Below are 16,596 nucleotides of genomic sequence, written 5' to 3' on the forward strand. Positions count from 1 at the left end.
AGGGGGTGGAGCCTCCTGCCTCAATATCCTCAGGAAGTGGAGAGATTGCTGTGATTTCTTGACTAAGTGGTAGTTTTGAGGGTCCAGGTTCACTCCCAGAAACTTAGTGCTCCTAATTTTCTCCATGGAGGAGCCATGTACGTGCAATGAGGAGCAGTCAGCCTACACCTTCCTAAAGTCCACATCTCTTTCGTCTTGTCCACGCTGGGAGTCAAGTTGTTGTCCTCGCAGCATTCTAGCCGCTGCTCTACCTGCTCTCTGTATGCCGTCTTGTCGTCATTGATAATGAGCTCAGCCATTGTTGTGTCATCAGCAAATCTGATGTTTCTTTTTGAACTGAGTCTAGCAATACAGTCATGTATCAGCAGCGTGATCAACAATAGACTGAGCACAAAGCTCCAGGGGTCACTGCTGCTCAGCGTGATGGAGCTCGAGATGATTCTGTCATCACAGACTGACTGTTGCCTTTCTGTCAAGAAACTAGAGTGACAAAGTAGCAAAAACCATTACAGTCTATAAATTTTCCTTCAACTTCATGTGGAATAGTTAATAATAATAATTTTATTTATAGAGAAGATTTCATACAAATGATGTAGTTCGAAGTGCTTTACAATGGGATAAAGTGCAAACATGAAAATAAAACTTAAAAATGTAAAGAATGAACATAAAAATAAAAGACAAAATATGTCTTTTAAAAGCAGGGTTAAAGAAATAGGTTTTGAGCTGGCGTTTAAAAGGATGAACTGAGTCTGCATGCCTTATAGTTTTAGGTATTCCACAGTTTAGTGGTAAATTTAAAAAGAAATTGACCTGTTTATACTTAAGAGACCAAAGGAAGAAGATCTGCGAGCTCGAGCAGTATTATAAAACAAAAATGATTTTGTGAAGCACTCTGGTCAGAGACCAAGAGCTTTAAAAACAAGTAAGAGAATTTTAACTTCAATTTTAAAGGATACAGGAAGCCAATGCAGAATAGCTAGTATGGGAGTGATAAGTTCCCTCATCCTGCTTTTGGTTAAAGTCTAGCAAGGGCGTTCTGAATGAGTTGAAGTTTATTAATCGATTGCTTTGGAAGCCAGTAAAAAGTGTATTGAAGTAATGTAGTCTAATTTTCAGCATCATTATGTGACAGAAATGAACGTACCTTTGCTATGTTTCTTAAGTGTAGAATTGCTCTAGTCACTTTCTTTATGAGGAATTTAAAATTCAAATCTGAATCAAGGATAATACCCCGATTAGTTATTTCTGATTTTACAAGGGGAGCCAAGTTCCCAAGTTTATCAGTAAGGTTAACTCTTTTGGTTTTGGGACAAACCAAAAGTATTTCAGTTTTACCTCCATTTAGTTTTAGGAAATTATTGCACATCCATTTGTTTATTGCAGCCATACCAGAAGTCAGAGAAGATAGGATATTATCATCATCTGGCTCAAGTGAGATATACAATTGTGTGGCACCTACATAACTGTAGAAATCAAGTTTGTGCTCTCTAATGATGTCTCCTAAGGGAAGCATGTATAAGAAGAAGAGTAGGGGACCAAGACAGCTTCCCTGAGCAACACTAAAAAGTACATTGTGTCTCTTAGAAAACTGGTCTCCAAGACAAACAAAAAATTTTCTCTATAAGATATATGTGTAACCCTCAGGCTTGCCCAGCTTGTGCTTGTCTAGGGAATCAGCCTTCGGCCCCGCCAAACTGGGTAATCACGTTTGTGTGGATGTTGTGTCATGTATCCCCAGTTACAAACCCACAACGCAAAATATCAGACAGTACACCATATGCAATTAAATGATTGACCTTTATGAATCTTAATCTGAATCCTGTATAAGATTAGTAATGAAAGTTTTTAAAAAGAAGGGCCTAAGTCAAGTCAAAGTCATGTTGGAGCTCACTCAGTAGTCATTCTTCCACCATCGGTCTCCTCCGAATATCGCCGACCTTCGGACCGTCAGATCCCAGTCCACCCCGTCCGGTGGTCTACCAGCTCTCTCCACATGCATCTTCCCTCTTCCACTCTCCTCGACAAAAGACCACGAAAACAACATCCTTCCATATACACAAGACAAAGCAACAATGCATACTACAGTCCTGTTATCTCCAGTCATAACCTGAACATTGCTGCTACAGAGAAACCGTTACCTCAGCAGTGGACATTACAGAGAAGTCATTACATTAGCCTTAGCAGTGAAAAATTACAAAGAAGCCATTACATTCTCCCCCTATCAAATTTAGTCATGTCCTCATAACGTTGAGATAATTTGCCACCCCTTCCTGCAAAACACAAAGCCTAATCCAGGTGCAAAAGGCAGTGACATAGCTCCCCAAAACAGTAGATATCATGCTCTGTTCCCCAGGCGCTACACAGGCCAACCTATCCGGTGGTCTCGCTCTTCTCTGAGACCTCCATACCTCCTCACCTAACTCTTCAGGCTCAGACACTACTGGGGATACTTTGGGTCTACTTGCCAAGTCCTCCCTCGATCTACCGCTCATGCCCTCCTGCAACTCGGAGCCCCTTGTCCCGTGTCCAGGCCCCGCTTCCTCTCATTCAGCGTCCCGCTGTAACCCAGGCTGCCCACAGATAGCGCCCCCCCCCACCACTTCACCTGACTCAGTGGGAGAAGTCCAGGGGTCTCTTCCTCAGTCAATGGGGAGTTAGTGAAAGGCAGCATGTACCACATATCCAGATCATCATCCTCCGAATCAGTATCCCTCTCATGGGTGGGGCCCAGCCCAGCCTCTCCCGCTGTGGGCTCTGCAGTCACCCCGCATTTTCGCAGAGTCCTCTTACTCAGTGTAGGCTCCAAGTTGGGCTCTAGGTCTACCTGCACCTCTTGTCCCAGGGGCAACAGGTGGTTCTGATGGAGAATCTTGACAGGCCCCTTCCCCTCCTCTGGTTTCACCTGGAAAATCGGTAGGTTTGACATCTGACTGTCCACTACATAGGGTGTGGCTGCCCAGCGGTCAGCCAACTGCTGCTTTCCAGGTAGCCCCAAATTCCTTATGAGGTCTTGGTCTCCCGGCAGGAGTTGGGAGAACCTCACTTTCTGATCATACCTCCTCTTATTTCCTTGATTCTGCTTGGCGGCCGCAACCCAGCCAATTCATAAGCCCTTTTCAGCTCTCTCCTCATATCAGGCACATACTTCAGATAAGGCTTTGGTGGTAAGTCACCCGCATTAGTCCAAAACAAAGGTCAATGGGCAACCTCACCTCGTGCCCAAACATCAGATAATATGGCGAGTACCCAGTAGCTTCATTTCGTGTACAGTTGTAACAGTGAACCAGATGCCCAATATGTTGACTCCGTCTGCTCTTTTTGCTGATCTCCAGGGTCCTGAGCATGTCTAGCAAAGTCTGATTAAACCTCTCAGGCTGGAGATCTCCCTGCAGGTGATAGGGCGTGGTCCTCAACTTCTCAATTCCTAGCATGCCCAGTAACTCATCTATGAGTCTACTCTCAAAGTTCCGTCCCTGGTCACTATGTATCCACCTGGGAAGACCATAATAAATGAAATACTTCTCCCATAATACTTTCGCCACCGTAGTCGCCCTCTGGTCCTTGGTAGGAAAAGCCTGAGCATATCAGGTGTAGTGGACGGTGATGACTAAGACATTCGCCGTGTTGCTCTGCAAGTGGGACAAAGGAGCTGCCCTCGTAGGCAGTGTCTTCCGCCGTATGCATTGAATGCACGACTTGCAGTATTCTTCAACCTCCGACTTTATTCGGGGCCAGTAAAACCGGTCTCTGAGCAATCCATAGGTCTTTTCCATCCCCAAATGTCCAGAATCATCATGAAGTGACTTCAACGCAATCTTCCGATACTTCTCAGGCAGAACCAGCTGGCAACGCTGAGGTTGGTCTGGGGATGACATGACCCGGTATAAGATCTGGTTCTTCAACTCCAACCAAGGCCGTTCTTTCAGTAATGGAGGCACCAAGAGCGTGTTTCGTCTTCTCCGCCTGAGCCATGTCTCTCTTTTCAACCGCAGGCCAAATAGTGCCAATGCCCAGATCATCTCGCTGAGCAGCTGCCACTTCCCCAGAACTCAATTCCGGCAGCTGATTTGTCTTCAGAGCAGTCAGGTTACAGTAAACTGGGGGTAGAGCGTCATCAGAAGCCCCTAATTGATCCACTGCTCGATCCTGCCTCTCCTTTTCCTCTGCCTTCACGGTGATGGCAAACTGACACTTGCCCTTCACCCCAGGGACAGGGACACTCTCCCACTCCTCATCCCTGTCCAGTCCCTTATGCACCTCGTGGGACAAAGCATCTGCATCAATATTCCAGCTCCCCGGCTGGTACTTCAGGCTGAAATCATAGGCAGACAACGCTGCCAACCACCGATGGCCCATGGCATCCAGTTTGGCCGAGGTCAGGATATAAGTTAAGGGGTTGTTGTCCATCCTCACCTCAAACTTGGTCCCATAGAGATAGTCACTCAGCTTATCCACCACTGCCCATTTCAACATCAGGAATTCCAACTTGTGCATGGGATAGCTTCTCTCGGAGGGCGACAAACTCTGGCTGACAAATGCCACAGGCCTCAACCCGGTGCCCTGATCCTGATACAGGACGCCCCCTAAACCTTCTCGGCTGGCATCTGTGTGCAGTACATACGGCAATCGGGGGTCTGCAAAAGCCAGCACCGGTGCCTGGGTCAGCAACTCCTTCAGCGACTGAAAAGCCTCCTCACATTTTACATCCCACATTTGTCGGGTTTAGATATCTTGACCCTCCTGTCCTTTTTCTTGCCTCCCTTTCTTTCCCAAGGGAGGGTAACCACACAGAAGCTGATTCATTGGGTGACTCACTTTGCCATAGCCCTTCACGAATCTCCGATAATCACAGAACCCAAGGAATGAGCACAGAGCGCTCACAGTCTGGAGCCTTGGTCAAATGGTCACCGCTTCTATCTTAGCTGGGTCTATAGTCACTCCATTCCGTGAGATTATGTGTCCGACATAGCCAACAGACGTTTTGCAGAACTGGCACTTGTCCAGGGAAAGTTTTAACCCTTCAGCTTTCAGGTGGCTGAGCACCTTCAGTAGCCTCGCTTCATGTTCTTCCAAGGTGGATTCAAATACTATGAGGTCATCCAAATACACTAACACCTCAAGCAACACACATACAAATTGCTAGCAAACACAGCAGGCCAGGCAGCATCTTTAGGAAGAGGTACAGTCGACATTTCAGGCCGAGACCCTTCATCAGGACTAACTGAAAGATGAGATAGTAAAAGACTTGAAAGTGGGAGGGGGAGGAGAAGATCGGAAATGATAGGAGAAGACAGGAGGGGGAGGGATGGAGCCAAGAGCTGGACAGTTGATTGGCAAAAGGGATATGAAAAGATCATGGGACAGGAGGTCTAGGGAAAAAGAAAGGGGAAGGGGGAAGCCCAGAGGATGGGCAAGGAGTTATAGTGAGAGGGACAGAGGGAGAAAAAGGAGAGAGAGAAAAAAATTAATAATAATAATTAAAAATAAATAAATAAATAACGGATGGGGTACGAAGAGGAGGTGGAGAATTAATGGAAGTTGGAGAAATCAATGCTCATGCCATCAGGTTGGAGGCTACCCAGACGGAATATAAGGTGTTGTTCCTTCAAACTGAGTGCGGCTTCATCTTTACAGTAGAGGAGGCCGTGGATAGACGTATCAGAATGGGAATGGGATGTGGAATGAAAATGTGTGGCCACTGGGAGATCCTGCTTTCTCTGGCGGACAGAGTGTAGGTGTTCAGCGAAACAGTCTCCCAGTCCGTGTCCGGTCTCGCCAATATATAGAAGGTCGCATCGGGAACACCTCAAGCAAGTTCATATCCTCCACCGTCTTCTCCATGACTCTCATGAGCCTCCTCACAAGAGGGGTGTTGGACCCCACCAGAACTGAAACACCACCCGTCTCAACAGTGTTCGGACAAACCAGCACCACTGTATCAAGAACCTCAGACATTCCCACATCGGCCTCCGAGAACTCCAGTTTCACTGACAAATAATGGTCATATGGATAATCACCAGCACTGGTACGTACCCCAGATCTCCAGTGCCCTGAATGGTGTCACGGGTAAATGCTTCAGATACCAGTTGTAAAATGAACGGTACAGTAACATGACCTGCGACCCGGTGTCAAGTATGGCTTTCCTGTATATCCCCTTCGAATGTTAAAAGGCATGGACAGAGTGGATGAGGCAAAGTCGTTTCCCATGATGGGGGAGTCTAGTACGAGAAAGCATGACTTAAGGATTGAAGGGCGCCCATTCAGAACAGAAATGCGAAGAAATTTTTTTAGTCAGAGTGTGGTGAATCTATGGAATTTGTTGCCACGGGCAGCAGTGGAGGCCAAGTCATTGGGTGTATTTAAGGCAGAGATTGATAGGTATCTGAGTAGCCGGGGCATCAAAGGTTATGGTGAGAAGGCGGGGGAGTGGGACTAAATCGGAGAAAATGGATCAGCTCATGATAAAATGGCGGAGCAGACTTGATGGGCCGAATGGCCTACTTCTGTTCCTTTGTCCTATGGTCTTATGGTCTTATGGTCTCTATCTGTAGCGACACACTGGAGCATGGTCCCACTAAGCCTTCAGGAATAGGGTCTTTTGATTTCGGGAGTTCCTTGGTACACCACTGGGAACGTGTTCCCCTAGAGACACCAGGCTGTTCCCTCACTGGGTCTCCTCTAAGTTTCTCGACACCTCTCCCTGCTTGGATACCTGGGGGCTCGCTCTCCGAGGGCCTTCCTGCTGCTCACATTCCCACCGGAAGTGTCCCTCTTCCCCACAGTTATAGCACACGCTACCAGCTGATCCTTCTCTCACAGAACCCTGGCCACCCGCAGCCCTCTGTGCGGTTCGTCCCCTGAGGGGAGGCCCTCTCTACCAGTCCTATCATAAGGAGAGTCCACACCCGCTGTTAACACCTGGGACATCTCAGTTCTCAGCTCTGCCACCATCTCCTGTACCATTTCTCGGGTTGGGCTGGCCCCAGTCACCTCACCACAAGGGGCTACTGCCGAGGACTGTACCCTGCTGACAGAGTCCTCTCATGACCCCAACGTGTTCTGCTCCTCCCGCACATCGCTGATCAGCTGAACAAATGAGGGAGGGGGGCGCATTTTATGGGACTGTCAGAGACCCAAAGCAATCATGTACTGGGAATGGGCACTGTTGGCTATCTGGTCCATCCTTAACTTACCCACCTCAGCCGCCTAAATGAACCACTGGTGACACAAACAATTTAATTGTCTCTCTAGCCGAAAAATGTACATGGAAAGCTTCTCCCGCTTCTCCAGACACATGTTTTGAAACCCCCCTCCCCCATGAGCTCCAGTGTGCTCCCTGTCACAGCAAAAGCGCTCTCTAATGCTTCTAGATACTCAGCAAGCGGAGCAGAGTGTTGGTTAACTGATACGCCTCTTTCTACATCAGCCGCTAACCCCTTCAAACTTTCAACCAATCTCTGTCACTTTTCATCATCCGAGCACTGCCACTCATCTAACAACTGAGAGATCTTCTCCACCCACGTCTCATACTCCTCTTCCCCCTCGGGGGTGTGCGTTATTCCAGAGAACATTCTTATCTTCCGGCGGGGACCCTCTGCCTGTGTACTGGGCCACTCATCCGCCAGGGAGGTAAGGGCTGATGCCAACTCAGAACCCTCACTCTTCACTGGGGGATGGGGACTAATTAAACTTTCCAAATCCGACTACTCTTTCCCCTCACTCCTCAGAAACGATAGAACCCTGTCTCTGAACTCTCCGCCCCCAACTGCGGGCAACTCAACTTGTGAGCCAGCCTGCTGGGCTCCCTTCCCCTCCTTCCTGACAGTATGGACAGTATGGACAGGCCATGGCCCCACCTCACCTGGGGCACAGACAGACGCTGGCAGTCCCACCGCCGTTACGTCAGCACTAGTCTGAACTAAAACAAGGTCTGAGCCCGCCATTTTATCAAACCTTCGCACTACGATTTCAACTTTGCCAACAGCTTTAACCATACTCAAAAATTGAATTGAACCAGAAATACTTGTAAATTTGGACATGGTTTAAGAGGTTGGCTGTAACTGTAGCTGTGCTCTTCCTAATGGAAGCAAGTTTATTGATAAAAATATTACAAATTCCTCACATTTTGTGGCAGATGCTTGACTGAGGACATTATAGATTGCACCAGGGTTCAACAGTTGGTTTATAGTTGAGAACAATATTCCTGAATTGCTACTATTTTCTGTAATAATCTTGGGAAATAGTTCTTGCAAAGTGTATAGCAGCATTAAAGGGGGCTAGTTTTTTCTTGAAAATATTATAGACAATAGACAATAGGTGCAGAAGTAGACCATTCAGCCTTTCGAGCCTGCACCGCCATTCTGAGATCATGGCTGATCATCTACTATCAATACCCGGTTCCTGCCTTGTCCCCATAACCCTTGATTCCCCTATACATAAGATACCTATCTAGCTCCTTCTTGAAAGCATCCAGAGAATTGGCCTCCACTGCCTTCTGAGGCAGCGCATTCCACACCTCCACAACTCTCTGGGAGAAGAAGTTCCTCCTCAACTCTGTCCTAAATGACCTACCCCTTATTCTTAAACCGTGCCCTCTGGTACTGGACTCTCCCAGCATCTGGAACATATTTCCTGCCTCTATCTTGTCCAATTCCTTAATAATCTTATATGTCTCAATCAGATCCCCCCTCAATCTCCTTAATTCCAGCGTGTACAAGCGCAGTCTCTCTAACCTCTCTGCGTAAGACAGTCCGGACATCCCAGGAATTAACCTAGTGAACCTACGCTGCACCTCCTCCACGGCTAGGATGTCCTTCCTTAACCCCTGGAGACCAAAACTGCACACAATACTCCAGGTGTGGTCTCACCAGGACCCTGTACAAATGCAAAAGTATTTCCTTGCTCTTGTACTCAATTCCCTTTGTAATAAAGGCCAACATTCCATTAGCCTTCTTCACTGCCTGCTGCACTTGCTCATTCACCTTTAGAGACTGAAGAACAAGTACTCCTAGATCTCTTTGTATTTCTCCCTTACCTAACTCCACACCTTTCAGATAATAATCTGCCTCCCTGCTCTTGCTCCCAAAGTGAATAACCTCACACTTATTCACATTAAATGCCATCTGCCAAGTTTCTGCCCACTCACCCAGCTTATCCAAGTCACCTTGAATTCTCCTAACATCCTCATCACATGTCACACTGCCACCCAGCTTAGTATCATCAGCAAACTTGCTGATGTTATTCGCAATGCCTTCCTCTAAATCATTAACGTAAATCGTAAACAGCTGTGGTCCCAATACCGAGCCCTGTGGCACCCCACTAGTCACCACCTGCCATTCCGAGAAACACCCATTCACTGCTACCCTTTGCTTTCTATCTGCCAACCAGTTTTCTATCCATATCAATATCCTCCCCCCAATGCCATGAGCTCTGATTTTACTCACCAATCTCCTATGTGGTACCCTATCAAATGCCTTCTGAAAGTCAAGGTACACCACATTCACTGGATCTCCCGCGTCTATCTTCCTGTTTACATCCTCGAAAAACTCCAATAGATTAGTCAAGCATGATTTGCCCTTGGTAAATCCATGCTGGCTCAGTCCAATCCTATCACTGCTATCAAGATATGCTGCTATTTCATCTTTAATAATGGACTCTAGCATCTTCCCCACTACTGATGTTAGGCTAACAGGGTGATAGTTCTCTGTTTTCTCCCTCCCTCCTTTCTTTAAAAGTGGGATAACATTAGCCATTCGCCAATCCTCAGGAACTGATCCTGAATCTAAGGAACATTGGAAAATGATCACCAATGCATCTGCAATTTCCAGAGCCACCTCCTTTAGTACCCTAGGATGCAGACCATCTGGACCTGGGGATTTGTTAGCCTTCAGTCCCATCAGTCTACTCATCACTGTTTCCTTCCTAATGTCAATCTGTTTCAGATCCTCTGTTACCCTATGTCCTTGGCCCATCCATACATCTGGGAGATTGCTTGTGTCTTCCCTAGTGAAGACAGATCCAAAGTACTTATTAAATTCATCTGCCATTTCTCTGTTTCCCGTAACAATTTCTCCCAATTCATTCTTCAAGGGTCCAACATTGTTCTTAACTATCTTCCTTCTCTTCACATACCTAAAAAAACTTTTGCTATCCTCCATTATATTCCTAGCTAGCTTGCGTTCATACCTCATTTTTTCTCCCCGTATAGCCTTTTTAGTTAAGTTCTGTTGCTCCTTAAAAATTTCCCAATCATCCGTCTTCCCACTCACCTTAGCTCTGTTATACTTCTTTTTTAATGCTATGCTATGGTGGACTTCTAGTCTAGTTTTCCTTCATTTTCATTCAGCTAGTGTGGATGATCTCTTCAGTTTGTGGAGAGCATCGTTTAACCATGGTGATGTTTTACTCAGTGGTTTCTTTTTAATCCTACGTGGGGCCATTGTGTTTAATATTTTTGTCAAGTTATTGTTGAAAGAATCAACTATTTCATTTACTGAGCTGTCTAAGCCATATGGGTCAGATAAACTAGACAGCTCAGAGAATTTAAGTTGTGTTGCAGCATTGAGAAACCTTTTAACTGTAATTTCTTTTCTGGTCTTGGTTCCAGGCAGGAGTGCACCAAAAAGTACACAAAAATGATCAGAGTTTGCGGTCGCAGACCAAGAGACATTAATAATATTTAACCCATTTGTCATTACTAAATGAAGTGTATTTATAAGTGATCGGTGAGGTCGGCGACATGCAGGGTAAGATCTAGACTGCCTAGTAAGTTCATGAATTCAGCTGCAATAGTGTTCACATTGGAGTGATCATTAATATGAATATTGAAATCACCAAAGATGAGAATCCTGAGGATATTGGAGTTAACGTGGCACCTGAGTGACTACAGAGTCGAAGAACTGCTCGTTATCCGTAATCTGATGAAGTTGGGGCATTTTTCCACCTAGTTCTGTGATTTTATGGTCTGGGCAAAGGCAGCCCTCATAGACAGGTAGGGAGATGAAAGGTGGCATAGACCCAGTCTCATCATTTCGAACTAATTGTTAGCTATAAATTTGAGGGAATATTTACATGACAATAAAAATCACTCCACAGGGTATCAAAGGGATCAATCTCTTTGACATCTGAAAAATATTGGCAACTCAGTGGTTTGGAAAATCCAATAACTTAACATCTATATCTTCAATAAGTAAAACTCAAAATGAAAGTTAGTTTCAACACAAAATACTAAGAAGATCATGATGGCCCCTGAGGATGGATGAGTTGGACCAAATTTACAGAATAACAAGGACAAGGGTAGTCCTGTTGATGTAGGTTGAGTGTAAGCAGTAGGTCCAACAGAACTCAATATTCCTTTCTTTATCAGTGATATTCATTCAAAAGCTAAGGTATTTTAGCTAAACAGTGATGCTGTATTTGTCAGGATGATCAATGATATAGCTGAAAAACTATAAAATAAATTGGACTACATATGTACCTGGTAGGAAAGGTTGCAGAAGAAATTTAATGCAGGCAAATGCTAAGTAAGTAGATAAGCCATGGGGCCCGAGTATGATCCTGAAATGGCTTAAAATGAATTTGAAAGGCAAGAGTTTAATTAGTCTTTAGTGTTCAATGTGCCTTATTAATACAGAGAAGCAATTGATAAAGTAATTTGAGCTATAGGCAAAAAAATACTTAAGCTTTAGAAATTAATGAATTCATGAACAACGGGGCTCTGGTCATACAATTACTCTTGTGTTATGTCTAGTTCTGGCCACTGTAAAGCAAGGGAGGCACTCCCGAATTGAAGGCAACGTAAGTGATCGGTGATTTGGGGAAAGATGAGAAAAACACGGGTCTTTCAGCCTTGAAAAGCACGCCCCAGGAGACGGCCTTGTAGAATTCTGTCACAGAAAAAGAAAAATGTTTTCAAATCAAATTGCAAGAAGAGGGTAATAGGATATATGGCTGAGCTCGAAGAATTAAAGTTCTGTATTTTGTTCTGGGTTTATAAGCACTGTACAGTTGTGCACAGATTTTTTTGTTTTCTGAATAAATTATATTTCATCCTTTCCATTTGGCAGTCTAACTGGAGCTGTCACACGTTCATCTTAAACTTGCCAATTCTCTAGCATATTCCCTTCCTATGGGAATAACCCAGATCTTTTGTATTAATCCTTTAAAGCGACAAACTAAATTTCACAATCTTTGAAATATTTAAATACTGTAATCACTAGCTGAAGTCATAACTTAGAAATGAAAAAGACCTGGCGTCATATCATATAAACAAACATTTCTCTGGAGAGTTGCAACGTTGTTACCAATGAGAGTCAGTACTTTTTAATATTCATTTTTTTCTAATTAATTATTCAAACTTGCAATGCAAAACAGATTGGACGATCTTTCGAACTTGAAAAGTTTGATTCATTTGACCCCATTTGGTCACCACAGTAACAGAGGACTTCTTTCAAGCATATTCAAGATAGGAGTCTAGATTTATACAACAGACTGCTCTCCCAATCAAGCTTCTTTGCTATAACCTCACACAACCAGGCCAACAGAAGAAATGACTGATGACAAGATGCTTAACTGTTTGCCAATTCATTCAGATGAGAACAGATTAGATGGATTCGTGAAGAAAATGATGAGCCTGATTTCCATCACTTCTGCCACTTGGCCCTGTCCTTGACAGTATCAGTAGGAGTGACTTTGTAGAGAAAGTCCAAGGACATCCTCCATTGTGCTGCATGGTAGTACAATCATGCTGGAATGGGATAGGTACTGAATGATTTTGATTTAGTCCAAAATAGACACCAATGTCCAAAAGCGGGCATCATGGGGCACTGTTGACCATCAACCTGTAACCTCATGCATGTGATGCTCTTCACTCTAACATTACCAGTAAGTCAACAAAACTCAGTCAGCTCAATACCATTCAGGATAAGTTTGACTATTTTGCTCACATGCTAAGCACGATCATAAACATTGAATGCTACCCCACCAGTATACAATAGCTACATGTTTACATTTATCTGTTGGTTGCCCTCCTAGTCACACTACCCTGAATTTCGATTCATTTATTTATCACATGTACACTGAAGCATACAGTGAAGTGCATTATTTGTATTAGTCATAGTCATAGTCATAGTCATACTTTATTGATCCCGGGGGAAATTGGTTTTCGTTACTGTTGCACCATAAATAATTATAATAATAAAACCATAAATAATTAAATAGTAATATGTAAATTACGCCAGGAAATAAGTCCAGGACCAGCCTATTGGCTCAGGATGTCTGACCCTCCAAGGGAGGAATTGTAAAGTTTGATGGCCCACAGGCAGGAATGACTTCCTATGACGCTCTGTGTTGCATCTCAGTGGAGTGAGTCTCTGGCTGAATGTACTCCTGTGCCCAACCAGTACATTATGTAGTGGATGAGAGACATTGTCCAAGATGTCGTGCAACTTGGACAGCATCCTCTTTTCAGACACCACTGTATGAGAGTCCAGTTCCATCCCCACAACATCACTGGCCTTACGAATAAGTTTGTTGATTCTATTGATGTCTGCTACCTTCAGCCTGCTGCCCCAGCACATAACAGCAAACATGATCACACTGGCCATCACAGACTCGTAGAACATCCTCAGCATCGTCTGGCAGATGTTAGAGGACCTCAGTCTCCTCAGGAAATAGGGATGGCTCTGACCCTTCTTGTAGACAGCCTCAGTGTTCTTTGACCAGTCCAGTTTATTGTCAATTTGTATCCCCAGGTATTTGTAATCCTCCACCATGTCCACACTGAACCCCTGGATAGAAACAGGGGTCACTGGTACCTTAGCTCTCCTCAGGTCTACCACCAGCTCCTTAGTCTTTTTCACATTAAGCTGCAGATAATTCTGCTCACACCATGTGTCAAAGTTTCCTACTGTAGCCCTGTACTCAGCCTCATCTCCCTTGCTGATGCATCCAACTATGGCAGAGTCATCTGAAAACTTCTGAAGATGACAAGACTCTGTACAGCAGTTGAAGTCCGAGGTGTAAATGGTGAAGAGAAAGGGAGACAAGAAAGTCCCCTGTGGAGCCCCAGTGCTGCTGATCACTCTGTCGGACACACAGTGTTGCAAGCACACGAACACAACATAAGAATGCGCTGGGAACAGTCTGCAAGCGTCGCCACCCGTTCCAGTGGCAACATTACGTGCCTACAATGTTCAGCAGAACAACACAAGCAAGAACAGCAATAACAGAACAACAACTACAACAAAAACAACAGCAAAAACAGCTCCTTTTCACCCTCTCACTCAGGTGCACAGACCGTCTTCCAACCCCAGAGCAGGCTGCCTCCAGGCCTTCAGCCTCCAGTGAACTCATGGATCTCCAACCCAGGGACCTACTGACCTGGGGGGGCCACCAGCTCTCATTCACACTGGCCTTTTTTTCACAGCTCCTGCTGGTCCAACGTGTGTCCACGGATGTCTTTAGTTGCACATCCACGCTGTGGTCTTCAAATACAGAATGCAGAGCAGAGGACTAGATTCCAGCCTAGGCTTTAACTCTCCGTCATACCTGTCCCCAAATCCTAACTACACCCCTACCACCCTTCTCTGTGCCCAAAACCATCTGTGTGAATCTAAAAAGCAACCAAATCTGAACCACAACTTTGACTGGGACCACAGCTCAGCACTGTCCTGACTGGAATGGGAATTACGTTATTATTTCTTAACTATTGATGGGTCTAAATCTTTGAACTTTCTCTTCAACAATAATGTGGGATGATCCTTACAAGAAGGGTTGCAACATTTTAAGAAGGCCATTTTCCATCACCTTCTCAATGGCAATTAATGATAGGCAATATAAATTGGGCTTGTCAGTGAGATACATATTCCAGATGAATAGGAAAACTAAACATATTGCAGCTATGAGACATTATTCAAGGAAGCAGCCAATTGATACATTGTCCAAAGGAAAATCACATTTTTACTCAAATCAAGCATTGAGAATGAGTTAATATTGCAAGTGTGAGGGATCTGAGCCATTTTAATTTCTGGGCCTCATTTCAATATACTCTCCAGCTTAAGGCCAGTGCAAAGTTGGAACAGCTGTCTGGAAATAATTGAACAAAGCTTGCCTTCAGCATCATCATTTTTTCTCATGATTGAACACAATAATAATTTGTGCTGTTTGGAGTCCTATGGAAATCTGACCAGGCACATCTGAACATAGTCCACTCTACATTGTGATGTGATTTCCACATCAAGAATGTTTTGGAAAGTAACTTTCCCCATCCAATTGTACTTTGAAACACTATAAGGAAATTTGGGCCACTTTGTTCCAGCCAATAACTATCACCAGATGCTTCAAGGGCAACCAAATGTTCCCAGGACAGGACTGGGACATCTGCAGTGTAGGTCAGTTTATTAATTATCGTGCTTCCTTTGAACATCATCTCTTCATTAACCTTTGTTTTTTGCTATCATGACACTATGAATTCCCCAGTTTTAAAGCCATTATGCCCACCCCTTTTTAATTCTTCCAGCCATCTATCACTATGCAGTTATTCCCCACTCCCCACTTATGGACCATTCTTTTCCAATCCTCCACCTGATACAGGTCCAATTGAACCAATGGCTATCAGGCACCCAAAATTTGGCCTAGGGATGGATTATCAGGCAGCCTAGTTTTCATCTCAAAAGTATGCAAATAAAGTTTGCGGGGGGGGAGTGGGGCAGTGCGGGAGTCTACAATCAAAGTGTTTACCTAAAGCTTAAAGATAACTTTCCTTAATGACATCAGCAAACATCATTTTATTAAGAAGAAAATACATTTGTTGATAATGCCTCTTCAGAAATACTGGCTTTGGGTGTCATTAGGTGACTTCATCCATGTCAGCTAAGTGTGTGACAATATATGACAATACATTATTCTGAAAGAAATTAAGACTTACATTTATATTGTGCTTTTCACCTTCCAGTCAATTAAATCTGTCTGTAATAGAGCCGCTGTAAGAAACACACCAAACAACTTGTGCCCACAAACAACAGTGTTTGTAAATTTTCTATTATAATTTACAAAATATACTTTGGTCTGGATAAAAGTGATTATGCCATAATCTAGACTCAAAATAGAGCCACAGATCCACCATTATCACTTGAGAGAACATATTGGGCCTCACTTTTAAATTTTATTTGTACTCACTTCAGTTTCCGTCTTGCTGAATTCATGTTTCTGAAGTAGGGCTTCAATAAATTTCCAGTTCAGAGGCAAAAGCCCTGTAAATACAACCACAGTTGATTTAAAGTTCTGATCTATTTTTATACATGACATTCTTAAAACTAAGGCAACACACACAAAATGTGGAGGAACTCAGCAGGTAGGGCAGCACCTATGGAAGTGAATAAACAGTCAAAGGTTTGGGCCAAGACCCTTCATCAGGACTGCCTTAGATTTTCAGCATCTGCAGATTTTCTTGTGTTTGTGATTCCTAAAACTTAATTGAGCTTATCTTGAACATTTGTGTCACCTAAGCCATTACTCAGAGCTCTGGATTGTCTTTGCTTTTCTATGCATCTTACATAGTCCTCCTGCTACTGACAATTGGATTTCACTTCCAAGTCT

General features: G+C 44.2%; 1 long non-coding RNA gene across 1 annotated transcript in view; it reads right to left on the bottom strand.

Annotated features, from left to right (window-relative positions):
• The window catches only part of LOC134344810 (uncharacterized), a 101,347-nt gene extending 85,095 nt beyond the window's left edge, over window positions 1–16,252 (bottom strand). Inside the window, exon 1 of the long non-coding RNA XR_010017528.1 lies at window positions 16,177–16,252. This is a non-coding gene — a long non-coding RNA (uncharacterized LOC134344810). The remainder of the gene's footprint in view (window positions 1–16,176) is intronic.
• Window positions 16,253–16,596: the final 344 nt, after the last annotated feature.

Source organism: Mobula hypostoma, chromosome 4 (genome assembly GCF_963921235.1).
Source record: "Mobula hypostoma chromosome 4, sMobHyp1.1, whole genome shotgun sequence".
In the NCBI taxonomy this organism is placed as follows: domain Eukaryota; kingdom Metazoa; phylum Chordata; class Chondrichthyes; order Myliobatiformes; family Myliobatidae; genus Mobula; species Mobula hypostoma.